This window comes from Sturnus vulgaris, chromosome Z, assembly GCF_052056855.1.
Source record: "Sturnus vulgaris isolate bStuVul1 chromosome Z, bStuVul1.hap1, whole genome shotgun sequence".
NCBI classification, from domain to species: Eukaryota; Metazoa; Chordata; class Aves; order Passeriformes; family Sturnidae; genus Sturnus; species Sturnus vulgaris.
Window position 1 is genome coordinate 31,206,315 of NC_142283.1, and position 19,384 is coordinate 31,225,698.

General features: G+C 38.5%; 1 long non-coding RNA gene across 4 annotated transcripts in view; it reads left to right on the forward strand.

Moving 5' to 3' along the window:
* Positions 1-19,384, forward strand: part of LOC148219773 (uncharacterized) — a 155,215-nt gene that overhangs the window by 68,969 nt on the left and 66,862 nt on the right. Inside the window, exon 2 of one of the 4 annotated variants that reach the window (XR_015799295.1) lies at positions 10,563-13,577. The exons of 2 other annotated variants lie outside the window; for them this stretch is intronic. This is a non-coding gene — a long non-coding RNA (uncharacterized LOC148219773). Of the gene's footprint in view, positions 1-10,562; positions 13,578-19,384 lie in introns of those variants that run through there. One more of the 4 variants, XR_015799296.1, reaches the window with a different exon arrangement.

Consider the following 19,384-nt stretch of genomic DNA (forward strand, 5'->3'; position numbering starts at 1 on the left):
AAAGGAAGACAGACAACTATTGAGGGAGACAATTGACCTAGATTATTTCTAGTGATAAACTGAAGTATCTTCCTTCCAAAACTTTGCAAGCACCAACTGCATTTTGATGAGAAGGAATTCTAATCATTACCAACAAATTTTTTTAACTACAACTTGACACCAGAGTCTTAAAGAGTAAGGTTCTTATGCAATATTTTCGTGAACATAAACAATATTTGAAGTCTTGGGCAGCTCTTTCTCAATGAGTAATTAACCCCAAGATTTGTTAAGAGATTGAAAAGAATAATTTGTTTTTGTAGTGTGGGAGCACATTTTATTCCTGGTCTCATTCTTTTAGTTGAAATGAGAGTTTGCAGTAATTTGACTACTGGCTAATATCAAAGTATCCTTCATCTCAAAGCCCTGAAGCTACAGAACAAAATTTGGTAATTGCTCAAGAGCAGTGGCAAGATCAAGGTGGAACATCCGAGTGAGTAGTATACCAATGGAAGTGTCCTGGAAGGAGTCACATAGTTGAAAATCTTTTCATGGCAGGCTTTGGTGTCAGGCTCTTCATGTTGTCGAGTTGTTATGAATGCAGTGTGGAGGATGGGTACTCAGTTTGACTAGATTGACACTCATGTAAGTACTGCAGAATTTCCAGGCAATTGCAAACCTTCTCCTTCCCACTTCTCCCTTAATCCAGCTGGAGCTAGGGAAAGAGAGAGAATTACTAACAGACTGAGCGTGATTCTGCCACTCTGCATCAGATTATGGTAGTATACAGCTGGGAAGAACAAGTCTTTCTTTGTATGTGAGCACAGCATAGATTTCCTTCTGCAAAAGAATGATTCTATTTTAAAATGGACCATTAGTGGGAATGAAGCACAATGCACAACCACCACTGTGACTAGTTTCCTCACTTGAAACCATTGTGGAGATGTTTACCTTAGGGAAGTAAATACGAAAGCCTTGAGATTCTTCCTTCTTAAATGAGAAACAGTACCAAGCCTCACTGACCTCTTGCTCAAGAAAGCTTGGGGCTTTCTCGTAATGAAGAAAGAAGGAAGCAGAATGATTTGTGGAACAACGCAGGAAAAAACTATCATAATAACCCCAAACCCCGAACTTCTCTGCTGAAGCAGGATGCCAGTATTGTTTAAACTAAATTCTACCAGCTCCACATAAGCATTTTGCAGGGACTCTCCGTATGAGTTTTAAACTGTTTTCCTCAGGGATCTCTCGTTAAGGATTGGTTCACAGGCCAGCCAACGCCCAAGTATACCTTTCAGCTTTGTGACCTCCTTGTGGATGACCATGTGTCCATGATAATGTTTATTTACAATGCGTTGCAGAAATGAATCACTCATCTGAATGCAGGACAAGTCTCCACAATGCTGGATGAATTTTGCAAGCCACACAGTGTGTACAAAAGCCAGCCATAGCCATATGCTTTTGTGGCCACAGACGATCCCCAGAATGCAAATAAAGCCACTTTCCACCTACAAGTCACACATCAGTCTATAAAAGCAGACTAAACCTGAAAAAATACTTTGACTTTACGAAGTGCAATCCTGTCTCCATGCATCCTTGTCTCTGAGGTAGGACTTCAGAAGTCTTAGAAACTTGATTTTTCTCCCCACTCTTCTGTCTTTGCATAGTGCAATGCACAGCTGACTGGCTCACTGAGAAAATCATGGAACCAAAATACAGACACCTGGAATGAAAGTGTAGATCTGACCCTACAGTTTGCCTTTGAAACACTCAAGAGAGCTCTGAAGAGTGGAGAAAGAAAAAATGAAGGGTGTGGCAGGAGACACACCAGAGGAAGTGTGAAATAAATGCGTCGAGAGTATACAAAACCTTATAACCATCCAAGACTGCAAAAGGGATGATGGGGAAAAGAAAAACATGTAAAGAGAGGAAATAGTAAGGCAAAGTGACCTGGCTGTTCTAAAGAGATGCTGTAGGTAGGCATGCACATGAAAAAGGAGTGGAGACAAACCTTCATCCCTTCTCCAGAAATTCTCCTGATCATTTTACGTGGGAAGCTAAGCCATGTCCTACCCCTAAATGCTTACGTCTTCCTTCAGCTGTCCAAATCTCAGCCTGCTGCACAATGGCTACAGCTCGTATGTTCATCAATGGGCAGGGCTTGCCTCAAATCTGAAGAGTGTAGGAGGGTCAAAGTCTAGGGAAAAAAAACTTCTTTTTTACGGGTCAGGGATGTGCTACTCCCAGGTTGAGGCACTGTAGCTGCAGGAGGCAATCTCCCAGGACATTTGGACAGCAATGGTGATGCTCTGCTGGGAGGCACCGGCTCTTTGTGCAGCAGCAGAGAGGAGAAATCTGCATTTCAAACACACAATAAAGAGAAATATAGATACGTGTCGATAACTTGAGAAAAAGAACAAGGCACAGTGTCAGTTAGAAACCCACACTACATGGTAAAAACTTAGCTTGGTGATCCAAGTCATACATGACAAGAAAAGAAATTAGAGAGGGAGGGTGAAAATACTGGGTTTGCAGCTGTTTGCATAGTGAAAGAACTGAACAAAATGCAGGGATTGAAGGCACAGAGTAAGGCATACCACAGCCACATAGCTTAGAACATGAAAATAATTGGTTTAATATGCTCTAAGGAGCTTGTGAAATCACTCTAAAAATTAGTTCAGTTTACTGTGCTCTTTTTCTACACAAGAGAAAAAATATCTTCCCTTCCTCTTCCCTCCCCTTTCCCCATGAGATTTAAAAGTTCCCAGGGCAGCACAGGTTACTGTACCAGATTAAATAGTAGAGAAAATTATACCCTCATGTTACTGCCATTAGGGTTAGGATGGTATCAGCATTTCTTTTATACATTTCTATTCATATAGGGTTTATGAGGTTGACACAGCCATAAAAATTCGCTGTAACATGACCCACAGGACCATGCCCTGAGACCAAGAGGTCACTTTACTTAATTGTCTCCTCTCAGTTCTTATTGAAAGCTCTTTTCTTCGTTTTTATTAAAGTGACAAATAAAGACATAATTCATGTATCCCCATTTTTCAGAAAAAGGACCACAATACTAATGTTTTAAAATATTCATAAATTAAACATATGTTCAATAATTTTTTGAAAGTTAAAAGGTCATAAAACTTTGGAGTGCCTTGTTTAATGATACTGCATGGTTATTGGACAAATGGAGTACACAGATAGCTCTTATTGAGCCCAGGGTGTGAAAGAAAGCTTTATGATAGAAAGCTCTTTCATCAAAGACTTATTAAGTCCTTTATAACCAATGTGTTTGCTTGGTCATGAGTCAGAGAAACAGTTTACTTCTTCTTCATATCTCTGTTCATCTGGTTGTGTAATGCTGGAGTGATCATTAATATTGAACTTGCCAGAGTTTCCTAAATGTGATCAGGCTCATATGATACATGCTTTGGCTTCCTCCTGATCCTTGAACCTGAAGAGTTAGATTAGAGGTCAAAGAAAAACCTTATTGTAGGGTCATGAAGATGGAGAGAAGTCTGGCTCTATACTGTCAGTGCATGTTTTGCTTGTGCACTAGCAGCACAGTAACAAGGATTCCCCAGGTGACGTATGACATCTGACAGGCTCAGTCCCAAGAAAATCCTCAGGCAAGGGCCACGGGTTGGATTTGCATCTGTTGTCAGCTGCTGCATTTTTTCTTATTTACATGCCAGTAAAAGCTGAGAGGGAGCTTTTGCTGAAGTGCTGACCCATCTTGTGAAGTGATGATAGATTCTCTGGATGTGTCCAAAGTTTTAAAAACATAATTGCACTCAGCTGCCTCTGCAGGCAGGTGGCTGGCAATTTCCTGCACTGATTTTAATCTGCAGATCCAAGTTCCTTCTGGGACTCTTAGTTTGCTGTAGCAAGCCCAAGTCATATGTCCAGGCCAGACAGCACCTTCATCAGATCTTAAGGGGCTTCTTCTAAAGAACAGGCAGGAGCTGGTCTCCCATCGCTTGCTTCAGGATCTGCTGCAAATGTCTGTTTTCTCCAGGACTGTCTTCACAACTTCTTTCAAAAGGGAATGTCTTACATGGGGATTTAGTTTCATACTTGGTGTTGCCCAATACTGAGTCAATGGGTAATAAAGGAGTGGATGACTTTATTTTCCAATCTACAGAAAACAAGTTTCTAAAGAATACTACATTTCTCTATTTTTGTTTTAATTTCAACAAACATATACACATTAATACCCTCCTGACTACAGCCTAACATTAAGGACATCTGAAGGTTATTTAGGTTTATCATGCAGCACAGGATAGTAGTGCCACATCCTTCACTTACATTACCATATGACCAAACTTCCATCTAAGAACCCATTTCAAATTTATTTGCATTATTTAAGTTATTGGTGTGATCAGGCACTAATAGTTTGCTGGGTACACACCAAATAAAACCAATTTATATCCTCATCCTGAAGAAGCACTTACGTGGTTTGCTTTATGGTAAACAGATCTCATAAATCACCTTCATGGACTGGTACTTAATGTTCAACATGTGGGTTTTTTTAACTGGAACAATTAAGAAAGACAGAAAAGAAGAATTTGTTTGCTGGCCGTGGTGTCCTTTGAAAGAAGTGAGTTTTTTATATTGTGACTGATGTGTGAAAACATTGCTGTTGAAGTCCAAGGCAATTAGCGCACAAGAAATTCAATTCGGGAAGACAGGCATCTCCCTCTGTCATGTTCAGATAAGTATCAAAACCTCTTGCTTAAGACAATGTCTCAAAAATCTTCTGCAACTCTGTAGTATAACAAACCATAGCAATTCTACAACTGAAACCTTTGTGGAGATAAGAATCCTGAAGAGGTGATGCAGGAGAAAAAGGTATTGGAAGATATTAGTAAGTTTCAGTTCTCCTCATATGGTTATTACACCAGATGATACCACATCTCATGACAGTAAAGAGAGAGAAAAACACTCTCCTCACTGGAAAACTCCATTTGTTGGGAGAAGGTTACAATATATTGTGTTAGAAAAACAGAAGCCCATCCCAATTCTTCTCAGAGATCTGTCACAGCTATGGCCCTTCAGATTAATGGGAACAGAAGAAAAGGCACTGTGGTTCACAGAGCCTTCTCCAGATTAACTTCTCGAATGCTGGTTTCTGTTCAACAGGTCAGGATCCTCCCTTTATATGCTACATGCAGTTACTTATGAATGGGGAACATTACCTACTGAAGGAGTGTTATTGTACCAGTTTAGGAAGCTTACTCCCCCTCTGATGCTTAAGTTAATGGTCTAAATCATTTTATTCAGGTAGGACCCTATAGATTGGGGTTTTTTGCCCTGGAAATTAGCCCTCTTTTATTTAATTTCTTAAATTTGCTTAAATTGCTCATGCAATGGATTTCTGCCAATTTACAACATTTGAGCATCACTAGAAAATTAGTCTCTCTCTTTTTCTTTTTTTTTTAAATCATAACAAGCATGCTGTTGACCAGAACTTCAGACCCCATAAACTCATTCAATCTTTAAAAATATGCCAGGACCCCTGGGCACTTTTGGATCACCAATACTTCAGAATACAGTACTGCAATACAGGAGTATAGAAACATGGAAAATCTGTCTACATTAACAGGCAATTCTAATAATAGTGTCAGAGATGCTATATTTCTTGGTACATTTCTAGGTATCCATTGAGCATGGATTCAGGCGTTTACCACAGCTGTTAAACTGGCAAGAAATAAAGATCTTGTTTAATAAAAGCCACTTGGGCTTCATCTTGTAGTTTTTAATCTCAGGTTTTCCACCTACTGAAAGCAAGAAGATGATAATGTTGCTCTGCTGAAGTTATTGTCTTTTGAGCAGAGTGATGAGTTGCTGGATGCTGTGCCAATAGGCTAAATCCTTATAAACAGGCTGAATCTTGGAAATAAGTTAACATAAGTATTTGGACATATTAGAGCTAGAATTAACCTGGCCATAAAGCTGACAGTGGTGGCAATGAGGCAGCAGGAAACATCAGTCTGAAACATGCTGGCTAGCGAACCCTCCAGTAACCCAGCATCAGTAGCCTGCAGTCCTGCTACCTTCATTGCTCTTACATACTCTTGCCTTCATCTCAAAAATAAGGCCTCCAGAAATGCAAATTATACAGACATTTTGCACTTCCAACAACTTTAATTTCTCCAGTTGCATTCAATGGTATTATGTTTAATATGCTTTGTGGTCTGTTTAGCCTTGCAGTGACTCCTGCCTCTAAAAAAGCTCTAAGTGGTGTTGGTTTTTTTCTTTTTTTTTTCATTTTTCATTAAAGTTTCTGGTAAGAGTTCTATTTGGGTTTAATATCATGATTATTGTACATCAAAGTGTCTGTGTATTACACATAACACTGCCTTTCTCCATTATGCAACTTCCATAATTTCATTTCTTATTGCAAATTAATAACTTTTGTAATTTAGACGCTAATACATGCTTTTGGTTTAATAATACTTGGAAATAAGGAAAATGTAATTACAAAGGCTATGCTCCCCATTAACTTGTTTGTACACTAGACTGTGTCCAGTCTTAGTAGTAATATCATTATAATTTTCCAATGAACTGAAGATAGAGAGAGAAATGAACACAGTGTAAATTTTAGCCTTAGCTACAGGAAGAGATTAGCTTTTAATCCATAAAGATATGTTCCTGGCCCTGCTGTTTGAAGTATTTGGTTCCTCAATGTTCAGACACTCTCTATCACTCAGCAGTATTTGCTGGTGCCTCCCTCAGTAAAGCAAATCTCAGCTCACACAATTCAGGAATGGAGGAAAGAGACAGTACTTAAATAGGGATTAACTAAACCTTTAGTTAGTATAACTAGCATGCATATTACTTTGTATTTATTTACTGGTAACATATACTGATCACCCCTGAGAAACCACCACCTTTCTCCTGAGTCAGGGCAATTTTTCCACCTGAGCCTTCAACTCAGGAGCACAGAGGCATGCAGGACAGTGATAGATTTCTCTCTTCTGCTAAAGATGTCTGTGGCAAGAGAGCAGAGTTTCTTTCTCACTGACCTCCTCTTGTCTTTCAACTGTTAAAACAAGTAGGGTCATAACTGCAGAAGGGAGCAGGGCTTCCAGCAACGCCACGAACTCTCCTAAATATAGAAACCACCTTGATGAGAAAAGCAACAGAACAGCTTGCACTGCTAATAGCTTCCCTCTCTGAGAAGTGAGCATTCACACATCCACTGTGAATCCCAGCATGCCAGAGCTAGAAGAAGGGGTCATATAGATTTTTCTATACTTAATAAAGTCTTTAGGATTCTAAATACTTGGACTGTGGCAGAAATAGGCAGCTTTGTATACACTTACAACTCTGAAGCAATCAAGATATCATCCAAGTACACAGGCACTTTCACTCCCGGAGACCTTAGGAAACTATGTTAATTCTGTACCAACAAACACTTCCCTTTTACATGTAACACTGTGTTAGATTTCTCTACATTTTGTATAGCATGGATTAAGTTCTGATGTGAATTCCAGATTTTCAGGCTGACCCAGATCTGAATTTTACTTTTGTTTTTTGGTGAAAAGGATGAAATTTTTATCAGTATTAGTATAGCATATATGATAGAACTGTAAAATCAACTTACACCCTCCTCCTTTTCTGGTGTGTTTGCCCATCACATATTCATGAAGTGGCTAGTTTTGTAGAAGTAGAGATTCAAGTAAAATTTGCAAACTAGCTGCTGTTCATTCGAGCAAATTTATGTTTGCTGAAAGACAAGCTACATCTGACCAAAAGACACATTACATTGAAAACAATGCATAAAAAGCATAAAAGTGAATATACCAGTCTTTCTTACAGTTAAGATATATTTTGGTGGCCTGAATCTATCCTTAACTGTATATTTAACCATCTTTTCTAAGCCCTGAAATTTAGCTTACATTAATGAGGATGTGCTAAGTAATATCAACTGTGAATCCACACTGAAAATCTGAGCTGAAGAAAGCAGAAAATAACCTTTTAAAGCTAGAAGGTAAGGGTGAAAATGAAGCTGCTTTTGTGTAGAATTGGCAGCTTAACCTTATGCAGCTGGGCCTGTGAATTTTTGCCTTAGGCTAGAAGAGCACAAGATGAGCAGTTTCTTCCTAGAAGGCTGAAAATACATGGTTACAAAATCCAGTGGGTCTGTATTGACTTTGCTATTTTCTCTGTTTCTTCAGCATCTTGTCTCAAGACCTCTCCTTGTTATGGAAAGAAATACACAAATTGGTGTATGGTAATAATTACGTAGAATAACTTTTGCAAGAAATTAATCTTATACAAGAAAACAATTTAAATAATCAAAAAAAATGCTAACCAGGTTTTTCTTCAGACTTCCAAACTACCCTAGGCACCTTTTCTAAACACTCCCCTTTCACTGAAAGATTGAAATAGTATTAGCTCCAAGAGGTGATAAAAATAGTTTCAAGGAAAACCAGCTATTACTGTATTATTTTCTTAATTCAGGGTTCTTAAGGGTTGTCTTCTAACATAATAGTTAAAATATTTAGCTGGTTTAAACTTATGTTATGCTATGAATTGGAAAACTTTCAGCTTATCTATGATTCTTTTAGTTTACAACTTACAAAGTATTTCAGCATATGAGAGTTCTGTCTCTTCTTATCTCATGGTTGCTCTTCATGGGCTTTTGCTCCTGCTTCATTTAAACTGTTCTTTCCAGAAGCTGATTTCTTAAGAGCATAATTTTCTACCTGAACAACAGGAAGATGAGTTAACATCTTCCTTAACACTAAGGACATTTAAGGGTTAAAGTAACTTCTAAGTTTTATTCTGGAGCATTGAAACTCTGAAGAAATTTAAAACACATGGGAATGTGGCTGGGTTTCGGAGTCCCTTTGGGATCCCTGAGACTGCTTCTGCAGTCCTCAGCGACGGAGCAAGTTCCCGAGCCTTGCCCAGGTAGAATTGTGGCTTGTGGTGAGCTCTCAGACCAGCGGGGAAAAGAAACCAGCATATGCAGGGAGGCACAAATCCATAGTTTATTCTGGAAGGCATCCTATCTAGCATATACCAGCGGTTATTGTTTTACAGGGGTTTTTATATCTTTTGAGGGTTTTACAATTTGCACCAATTACTAAGGGAATTCTGCATTCTAACCAATACCCGAGGGATTTTACATTTAAAGCTGGCCTATGGATACTCAAAGAGAGTGAACCACTAATATTGAAGATAGATAAGAGGGTCTACCAAGGCAGGGGGGAGGTTGGATTCCTTTTTGTATTCGTCATTTCACAAACCATTTCGTATCTCTAAGCTATGGTTTTCCAAGGAGCTTGTTCTGAGGATGCAGGGAGACTTTCTTCTGTATTTTCTGCTCCCTCCACAGGAATTCACTGGAGTCTTATAAGCAGACTTATGGAGTCTTCCAGCAGTGAGCTGGAAAATGTTTTTTGCTTCCTGAGCATAATCCTCTCCATTGTGTTAAAACGATCTTCTCTCTCCAAATATAGCAAGAAAATGTAGTTGTCTGTTTGTGGGATATATTAAACTGTTACCGTCAAGAATGCTTATACTCAGTACTGGGCTGGATACAGCTTATTTTTCATCTACCACCCATGTACAGCTGTCTTTTTATTACAAAGTTCTTTGCATTACCCAGAAAATACATTATAAGTTCTGGTAGCAGAGGACATGAACATTTTTTAAAATATTATTTTCATTTCATTATTTATTTTCTGAAGATGATATGAAGCTGCTGGAGAATTCTCAGATTTCCAACAGTTAGACTTAATAAAAGATGTATTCTACTTCTGTAGAGTTTTTATATTAATAATTAAGACAAATGCAATAGTAAGTCCCTTAGAAGGAACATTTGTCAAATAGTTTAATATCTATTCTGAAGCTTTCAGTTGAATCCAGTTAATACTGGAGTGTGACAGTGGAGGACCTTCAGATGATGCGTTTCAAATTCATCAAAAATTGTAATGAGTACTTGTATCCATATGCTGTCTAAGCCAAGTTCATCTGTCAGAAATGAAGGAGAGAAGGACTTTGTGAGTCATAAAAAGCCACGATTTTACATTTAAGTTGTTAATCCTGTGCTCTCATTAATTATATGTAATTCGCTTCTTAATTGCATCTCCTCCAAATCCTATCTGTTCAAGTTCAGCAACCTCTTGCTGTTGAGACCAGCCGAGTCCACTCTTCACTTAAAGGTATTTGCCTTTTCCAGGCAGAATTTCAGCAATGAACTCACTGAGACATACCTAACACAATGTCACTAAGTGAAGAATGTGATGGCTCATCTTGAGTGCCATTAGCCATGCTTAAAGGAAACCAGACTTTATTCACAATAACAAAATTTTATTAACTTAGATAGTTTTCAAAATCTTTTTCTGCTTTCTGGTAATGATGTGCATTCCTCTACAGTGAACAGGCAGATAGGCAACAGTCTGTGTTTCCTATTATCTTTTTAAGAATCCTTATGTCTGTTTAATTCTTAACATCAGAGATATGTTGGTGGAAACCCATTGACTTAATAAATAAATGAAGAAGACACGATGTCTGATTAGAAATATTGTAAGGAAAAAGAATATATGTAATGGCTAATAAATTTATTTCAGGCTCACTGATCTGCTGCAGGACTGCACCCAAGTCAGCAAACCCCAAATGCATAAGCTTATGTAGAGATAAAGCTGCAACAGATGAAGACTTTTCAAGATCTTGAAAAACTGTCCACCTCTGCATTTGCACTTTTTTGATAGAAAAATAACTCATCCCTTTAAAAAAAAAGACACAGTGTGAACATCAATACATGAAACTTGTGGATAATAGGACCATAGGTTTCACTTCATGAATGTGTTCTAAGTTCACTTAGATACCTTGCCTGCCATGAAGTAAGATCTGCCGTGGAAATTACTGATTCTTGTATCCAGACATTACTAGCTCACCTGCTCATTTGAAAGTCATCTTAGTGAGCTTTGTCGCTTCCCTCAGAGGCTGGTTATTGTAGTTCGTACTAAAATCAATGCAAACTCCATGAGGTTGCTTGAAATGACCCTAAAACGTATTGCATTTAAAACAGTAGCTTAGTCTTTTTTATGACTTTGTTTTTCTGCATACTTCTAGAACCAACAGTTTTTCCAATACAAGTAACTATGAATGCTGTTTAGGTGTTTTGCACTTGCACTGCACATTGCATGCTATCTGCAAATACAGTTGTTCAGAAAGCAATGCTATGATCATTCTTTTCCTACTGTTAAAGTGCAGTTGCATATAAATATGTAGATATATCTAAGTGTGTAGTTGTGTTATAGATGCTTGTCATTTTAAATTTTTTGAAAATGGACCTCAGTTCATCATCTGTCCATCAGTTGCCTCAGTTGGTTACCAGAGAAGTTGATATATGACAGTAAAACTTACATTACTTTGGAGGGAGGAGAGGGGCAGAGAAAGAAGATTACCTAAGGAAGAACAATGCAGAGCAAATGATTGATTTAATATCATGGTTGCTAAGTAAACATAAACAAATGGCTGTATTTAATAGGCAGTTTTCTTGATCAAAAGATATCTTCTTCATGTGTAATAGTTGTATGTATTCCTTAGTATGACTTATAGCAGTTTTCATTCCTGCTGCACTCCTATATCAAGAGACAATTGCTCACATGCCGATCTATCATTTTAATGCAGTGGAAAACCATCATCCTGCAGAACTGGTGAGTGAAGATTTTGAGGAGAGTGCCTCAGCTGAACTGAGAAGCAGGCACTTCATTGAACAATAACTTGCAATTCTATTTGAGGTACCTTGGTAGCTTTGAAAACATCCTCTTAATGACAGTGACTGAATGACAGCAAAAAGCTGAAGAGCCACATACAGGACCTGTCTGTGAATGACAGAGTAAAACCTTGTGAAAACTGGAACTGGAGCCCTTTGCCCAGCTCAGGCACAAGCTGGGATGGACATGCGTCTCCCAGAGCAGATGCACAGTCACCCTTTTGAAAATCAGAAATGGGACTAGAAGTACACACAGTATTTGTTCAACCAAGATATGGAAACAGATAAAAGGTCTGTAATTCCATATTTTCCGGACAGAAATAGGTGCTGCGACTTTGGAGAAAGTCTCAGTTGGACAGCATTTTGAAGACCTTGCTGAAGACATTTTCTTCTGTGGCGTAAATTGTGTTTTGTAAAAGTATTAATTTTTCTAATTCTGTCAAATTTGTATCTCAGATTGTTTTGTTGTTCTTACTTTCTGTGTGGCAGTAACAACTTTATTTTTGATGGGACTTAAAAAAAAAAAAACATTTTAAGACTTTTCAAACAGGTTTACTTTCTTCATATTTCTATAATCAAATGCAATTCCAACAATAGCATCTAGGTACATATTTTATTGATTTTTTTTATACTTCTGTTGGCTAAGAGTAGGATAAATTGGACATAACTGGACAAATTACATTTTTTAAAACATAATTCTATTCTTTCTATCATTCCTTTCCCTAGTAAGCATAAAGTAGAATCTCTGGTTATCTCAAAGATTTAAAGGAAAGTTGTGAGTTGTGATGGCTGAATGCAAAATTTCACAAATTAATTTCAGTGTTTGCTGTCCTCACACATTTTAGCAAGTCTCAGTTATTTACAACCACTGCTCTAGAAAAAATATATTATCAAATTATTGTAAAAGTAATGCAAATGTAGAAATTTCCTACTTTTCCATTTTATTCAGAAGACAAGAGAAAAAGCAAGCAGATATGCCATATTAATTAAAAAAACCCAACAAACTTATTTTACAGAAACAATGTGGTGGGGAATAGAAGATATTTGTAGGAAAAATCAAACTAGAACTGATCTGCTTTTAGAGTATCTTGTGCAGGAGTAGATGGGATAACGTTCTGTTTTGTGGTTTAGTGAACAGCAATAGATTTCAATACTAAGCAAAACAGTAAATCAATAAAAAGGTCTCAGAGATATCCAATATTTTAAAAAATGGTTGTTGTGCTTGAACAGCTTATACTGTTCTAAGATATTCTTAGTCAGAGTTCCTAGGGATACAATTATGTATTTTTCCTGGGGTACAATGCAAAAATGTGTATTCTATCACCATCTGTTAAAATGTGGGAGGGGTGGTGATCCTTATCTCTGTGGGAGATATCCTCTGCTCATGTGCCATCTGATAAGATCGGGGGATGATCATCGTTATCTATTCACAACCCATTCTTCCTCCAGAAGATATATTCCGTTAATGGGCCATTAAGTCCTATTGTGTGACTGATAAGATTACATCATCCCATTGGGAGATGCCCCAGCCAGGGGCAGGAGCCAAGCCTTTCCTACCTAGATAAAAAACTGGGGTTTGGGACGCGAAGGCAGACCTTTCTACTGGATCCCAGAGGAAAGTCGGACCATTTCCACATCATCGCTGGATCTTCGGAGGAAAACTGCACCTTCTACAGGAGCACTGCTTCAACAGAACCACATCCGTCATCCAGGAGGACTGCAGCCACCATTTATACGGACTGCTCCCAACACCCTGACTGACAGGGTGTCAGGTTGTATTTCTGACTGTGTTGGTGGTTGTTTCTTTTATATTATTGCATGTATTTTATTTTTTCTCTTTTCTCCTATTAAATTGTATTACTGACTTGGAGTCTCGCACTGGTTTTACTTTCAAACCAACACAGTATTCTTACCCTGTTTCTCTACAGGTAAGTATTATTCTCTCTCTAGGCTAAAGGCTTTTAATCTACAGTACAGTTTCAGTCAAAATTTATGAGGACAGACAATAAAGCACTTTGGGATAACATAGCATGACCCATGCTTTATTATTTCTCTTTCTTACTTAATGGCTTGTGCTTTTCTGGCAAGGAAATCAGGAATTTGCTTTCCACTTCAGTCAGACTGGACAGCATTTACTATTACTCAGAGCCTTCTTACTGATGCAACATAGTAAGCCTTTAACTTGCTGAGCCTAGCATATTATGTAGCCACATACCAGCTAGAATGCCTTATCAGGCAGTGTGCTTTGCTTTGTCTCTTTGTTGTTGTCTCGATTTGAAAGACAGGTATTTTGCTAAGGAACGGTGAGAACCCCTTTCCTGAGATGCAGAGTGCAACCCCCTCCCTTCTAATTATTATAATTTCAAATCAGAGGCCTTCAGGCAGAAGATATGGGGATAGAAATAACAGTTCTCTACTGATATCTAACAAGGCAAAATATTAGAAACAACAACAGCTATAAAAATTGACAACAAAACAGAACAGTATAACTCAGTTCCAGTCCCTTTTGGCCACAGGCTCCCTCTCCCTGTGCTCAGTTACCGGTGCTGTGGGCAGGGCAGGGCCCGCGCAGTTGAAGAGGGCTGGGTGATGGCAGCAGCTGCCCAGGGGTGAGGGGGATTGAGGAGCGACTCCCCCCTCATGGTGTCAGTCGTGGTTCTCGGCAGAGTGTCCGGAGGTACTAGGATGAGGTGGGAGAGCAGCAGAGCGGTGTTCGGAGGCAGGGAACGTGGCTCTCGGTGCTGGAATGGCAGAGAAGATGCCAGATCGAAGCACGGGCCGTCCTCCTTTCACTCCACGAGCCAAGTGAGAGAGTGAGAGCCTGCCCCAGACCCCTGTCCCACCTTTCCTTTTCCGGTCTCCCACTATCCCCCACCCCCCTGTGAGAGAAAACTATTGCTACTAAGGTGTAGCCACAAATACTTAGCATAACAATGGGAAAAATTCCACAGAAAGAAAAGGGAACAATTCAACCCTCAACAGTTGTACAGGTGTAAATTGCTTTCCAGAAGGCACAGGAGTACCAGACAAAATGAATATATATCAAAGATGCACAGCATCATAGTGTAAAGAACATAATTCATGCAACAAACATCCATTTAAATCAAGAATGTGAAAATTCATACAGGACACTTCTGTTTCATTGAAGTCCTAGAATAGTCCTGGCTTTGAAGAATTAAGAGGCTGTTATTAAATATTCCCTGCATCATTTTAGTTCTGGTCCTCTGAAGCAATAGTTAATATTTCTACCAAGTATAGAGACAGGTTAGCAAGGAATATTAGAATGCTTAAGGTGCAACATAGAAAATCATGCCAGCATATGGACTGCTGAGAGGGCTAAAAATAAGGCCTAATTCTCTGCAAACCAAAAGGCTTCAGTGGACAGCGAATGACGTTTCTCAATTCCTTGCAGCAGAGCCTTTTGTGGCCTTACAGCATTTTGTTGATACTTTCTGGATGGAAGTTTAACAGTGAAATATATAAAAATAATGTTATTTTACTTAGTTTTAGAAATGGACAGTTAGCTCTAAGATCTGTGTAAAAAGAGAATCGTAAAGAGTTCAAAATTGAGAATCAACATGTAAATTGACTGAAATTCTTCTCAAATTTCAACTGGAACCTCCTTGGCTTTGATTTGAGGGGGGATTGAGTCCACAGGATAGAATTCCATGAATTTTTTCAAATTTTACTTCTGAGTTGGGTGTGAGAGACTGAAATGTTAAGTGGTCAATGCTTCAAACAGTTGGTCTTTTGAAAAGTCAGAGGCTACTTTACTGTGGTGTGTTAAGGTCAGGGGCAGAGGGGATGAGCACCAGAGGATGAGCATCACAAATCAACCTTTGTTTAGCAGCGAGCTAGGGTTTAAGCCAGATAAGGGAGAAAGCTGATAAGAAGCAGGTAGGGGGATACTGCTTTTTATCATGCCAATGTCCTCCCTGCAACAACCTGACCAGGTGTGAAACTTCCCCCTCCCGTCCAAGGGCAGATTGGGACAATTACTTGTGAATATGAAGGTATCCAGTTCTTCTGACCGGGCATAACTGGCTCAACTATGTTCATGTGAGAGGCAGCTGTCACATCTTAGAAGGTGCCTGGGTGTTCCCATAAACCTGAAAGTGTATTAACACACTGAACTCTGTGTTTTGTGGGCTTCCCCTGCCCTTACAGATCCAGGCTGTGACCATCACTTCAACCAGCAGACATTGAAATTGCAACCATCAGGGCCTCATCCCCAACCCATGGGTGGTGACATCTTTCTACTCTTATTCCTTCTCTCTTTCTCTCTTTCGTTCTCTCTTTCTTCTCCTAACTTCTCAAAATATATTGTAAACCAGACTAAAAAAATCCCAGTCAATATGTTAATTAGTGCCATGTGTCTGATGAGTTAAAGTTGGCTAAGTTTAAGTCTGCTAAGTTAAAGTTCATGAAATGCCTTACTCTATCTGGATGTTGTTTAAAATTTGCCAAGTACATTTTTCTACCTTAATGTTCTAAAGTTTGCAAATAAAATTTGCCATTGGACGTTCTGAGAATTGAGAATTTTGTTGTTTCTCCTGTGCACTGCTCAGAGTGGATCAAACAACCTTCCTTGAAACCATCTGAGCAGACCAGGGCATAACACTGAAAAACTTGAAGATCAGAAAAGCAGAACTCCTCTTACTATGTTGAGTCTAGCAAAAAGGTATAAAAATAAACAAACAAAAGAAATTGTAAGTCTAAATATTGCAAGTACTGCAGAGCTGACAAAACCAAAGAAGTCCTTCTGTGACACTGCAAATATTTACTACCCAAGCGATTCTTATGTTTTTAGTGTAATGTGATTTTCAGTAGGCTGGTAAACCTCTCAAATGCAGTGTGTCCTTGTGTCCTGGCAGTATGTCATCAAAGTGTCGAAGTGTGTGTTGTGGCTGCTTTTTCTCTGCAGCCAAGGGCTGCTCAGGAGAGGTGATCTTTGAGTCTTGGAAAATTTAGTGGAGGCAGAAATAGGAACCATTTGGAACTTGATTGGCCCTGTCCTTTTCCCCCCACACTAAAATTACATAAAATAAATATCAAAGAATTTAGGAACTCCACAGGTAGAATAGGTAGAAATGTCAGAGTTTGTCCAAATACCAAGGCTTTGGGTTAGTATCTTGATTCTGTGTGTGAGATATTACATAGTGATTTGTGTCATTATAAATATACACCATAAAATCAATATAAACAAAAATGCTAAACCCAAAGTAAAGCATGCACATGAGACAAAGGAAAATTTAATGATTTCATTATATTTGTTAAAATCACTTTGCTGTAAATTGTTGACTTTTTGTTTTAATGTATTTTTTATTATTTTGTCACTAGAATTATGAATTGTATCAAATTTTTAGGTATAAGGAAAAAAGCTGGCTTGTGTGGACATGAACAGACTTGTTACTGCTGTTACCTGCCTGCTAGGAGTGTAACCTGACAACATGTTCGAGCCTTGGCCAGACCTGGTGGGGGCTTGTAGCCAGTGCTACCTGAATAGCAGCCGTGTCCAGGCTTGCTCAGGCTTGTACCCCAGCACAATAAGCACGACACGACCCCACCAGAAGCTGCCTATAAAAGGGGCAGTGACCAGGGGTAGGACCGATGTGTTGGTGGATCGAAGACTCCCCAGCGCTGCTTGCCCGTTTCTTATCAACGAATTAATGTGGTGAGTAATTTATAACATGTGCAACTGAATAAAACTGCCAGGATGAGATTCTTACGTCATCAGGGGTGGGGGTCTTGACCACTGTCTTGTTCAGAGAAGACAGGCTTTTCCCATTTTGTGGTAATTGCAGGGAGATAAGGGAAAAGTAGAAGGAAAAATTTTACTGTTAAGTAAAAAAGAAAGACAAAGTAGTGCCATTTCACCTGGATGATTAAACTCAAAATATGGATGAGACTAACAGAATCTATGAGCTCTACCAGTCCTTATTTTTTTCTGGATTCAAATTCAGCCTTTTGTCAATAAACTGTATGGAATAATTTCTAATTACAACAGAGATGTACAAGCCTAAGACTTGCTCCACTCAAAGAATTTGTAATGTTAGAGAGATTCTGGCTCTAGAAAAGGCATTGAATGGCAGAAGCATATGAGTTTCTTGGCCAAATATGAAATTGTTTTCATGAAAACACATTCAAAAAGAAAGCAAGAGTAGGGCTCACACTATATCTCACTTCCCTATGCATATTCTTGAGAGACAAATGGCAACGTGGTTTAGGAAAATCTTTTCAGTGGTAACATGTAAGTCAACCTACACAAGAAGTACTTTAAGAGCTTTGATCACCTTTAAAATGCCAAAGGACCTCTGCTGTTCTTTGTCTGCATCAAATATTCCAGGTGCTTGTTCATATAAGTTTGAATACCCTGATCCCCATGGGCACCTCTCATTGCCACTCAATTTGGGTCTTTTAGCAGTCAAAGGGTACGTTTGATATGAAAGGATTTTCTCACACATGCTATGTAATAGTAATTAATTTGTACTAATTTTTAGTGATCTGTCCCTTCAAAATCAGATCCTTAGTTTAAAAAATAGCTCAACCCAGCCTAATATGGCCAAAACTGCACCTGTTTTTGCTTTGTATTCTTATGATGAAGAAAGAAAGAACAGAATTTTTATGTACTCCATCTCTGGTTAAGTAGATGATGAAGGCTTAAAATAGAGAAGTGGCTACTGTATGAAAGCTGCAGAAACAGCCTATGGATGTGGATCAGATGGAGTAATGAAAGAAATATCAAAGCTGTTTCACAAAAATTTGGTAATTCTGCACAGTTTAGGTCATGTCTGAAAATTAAAGTCCTGTCAGGACTAAATTTCATTAATATCTAGAATTTGCATGCATTGCAAGTGATGTCTCAAATTTTCTCTCTAATTCTGTTTTTAAAATGCTGTTGTGTTTTGCTTTAAATTAACCTAAGGTATTGCAGGTAAAAGTGATTGTCTAAGACCATCTTTCAGGTTTTTCCTCCTTAATATATGTATCTGTATGCCTTTTATGGAGAAGGATGACACAATAGTGGTAAGTATGGAGGTTTTACAAAGTTGGGGTTTAAGAGAAATAATCCTACAAACCTTCAAATTTCTCCAAATCTTCATAACAACTAAATGTAGTTACACAAATATGTTCACAGAAAAAGAGTATAAATTAATCATAATTCATTCACAAGTGTCAATAAGTTCTGCTACATTATTTTGGTATTATTCACCTGGGATGCTATAGAGCTCCAGTGGATTTTTGTTTTTCTGAGTTAAACTCTGGCAATTAAGAAAGACTGTACTCACCTCAGAAAGGTAAATGACAATATGCTGAGAATAAAGTGATAGGCACAGCTTGCCCTTCAACGCAAATCAGCCTCTAGGCTTTTGTGGACATCAAGAGACATGATTGGACACCTCATGTCCAATAAATATCATGCCTGATATTTATTACAGAAATCTGCCGGAAATGCAGTTGTGGAAGATGTTGAAGATGTCCTTCCAGGTCAAAGTTCGTTTTGAGTGCAGTCTATTTTCTTATTAGAGAAGATCAGGGGAATCTTTACAAAGCCTTTTTCATGCAATCGTAGTTATAAGCTGTGCTTTTTGGCTCAAGTAACTCATTAATGACATGAAAAGGAAGAGCAAGCCAGCTCTTTGAGGAAATTATGTGGTAATGATAAGCTGC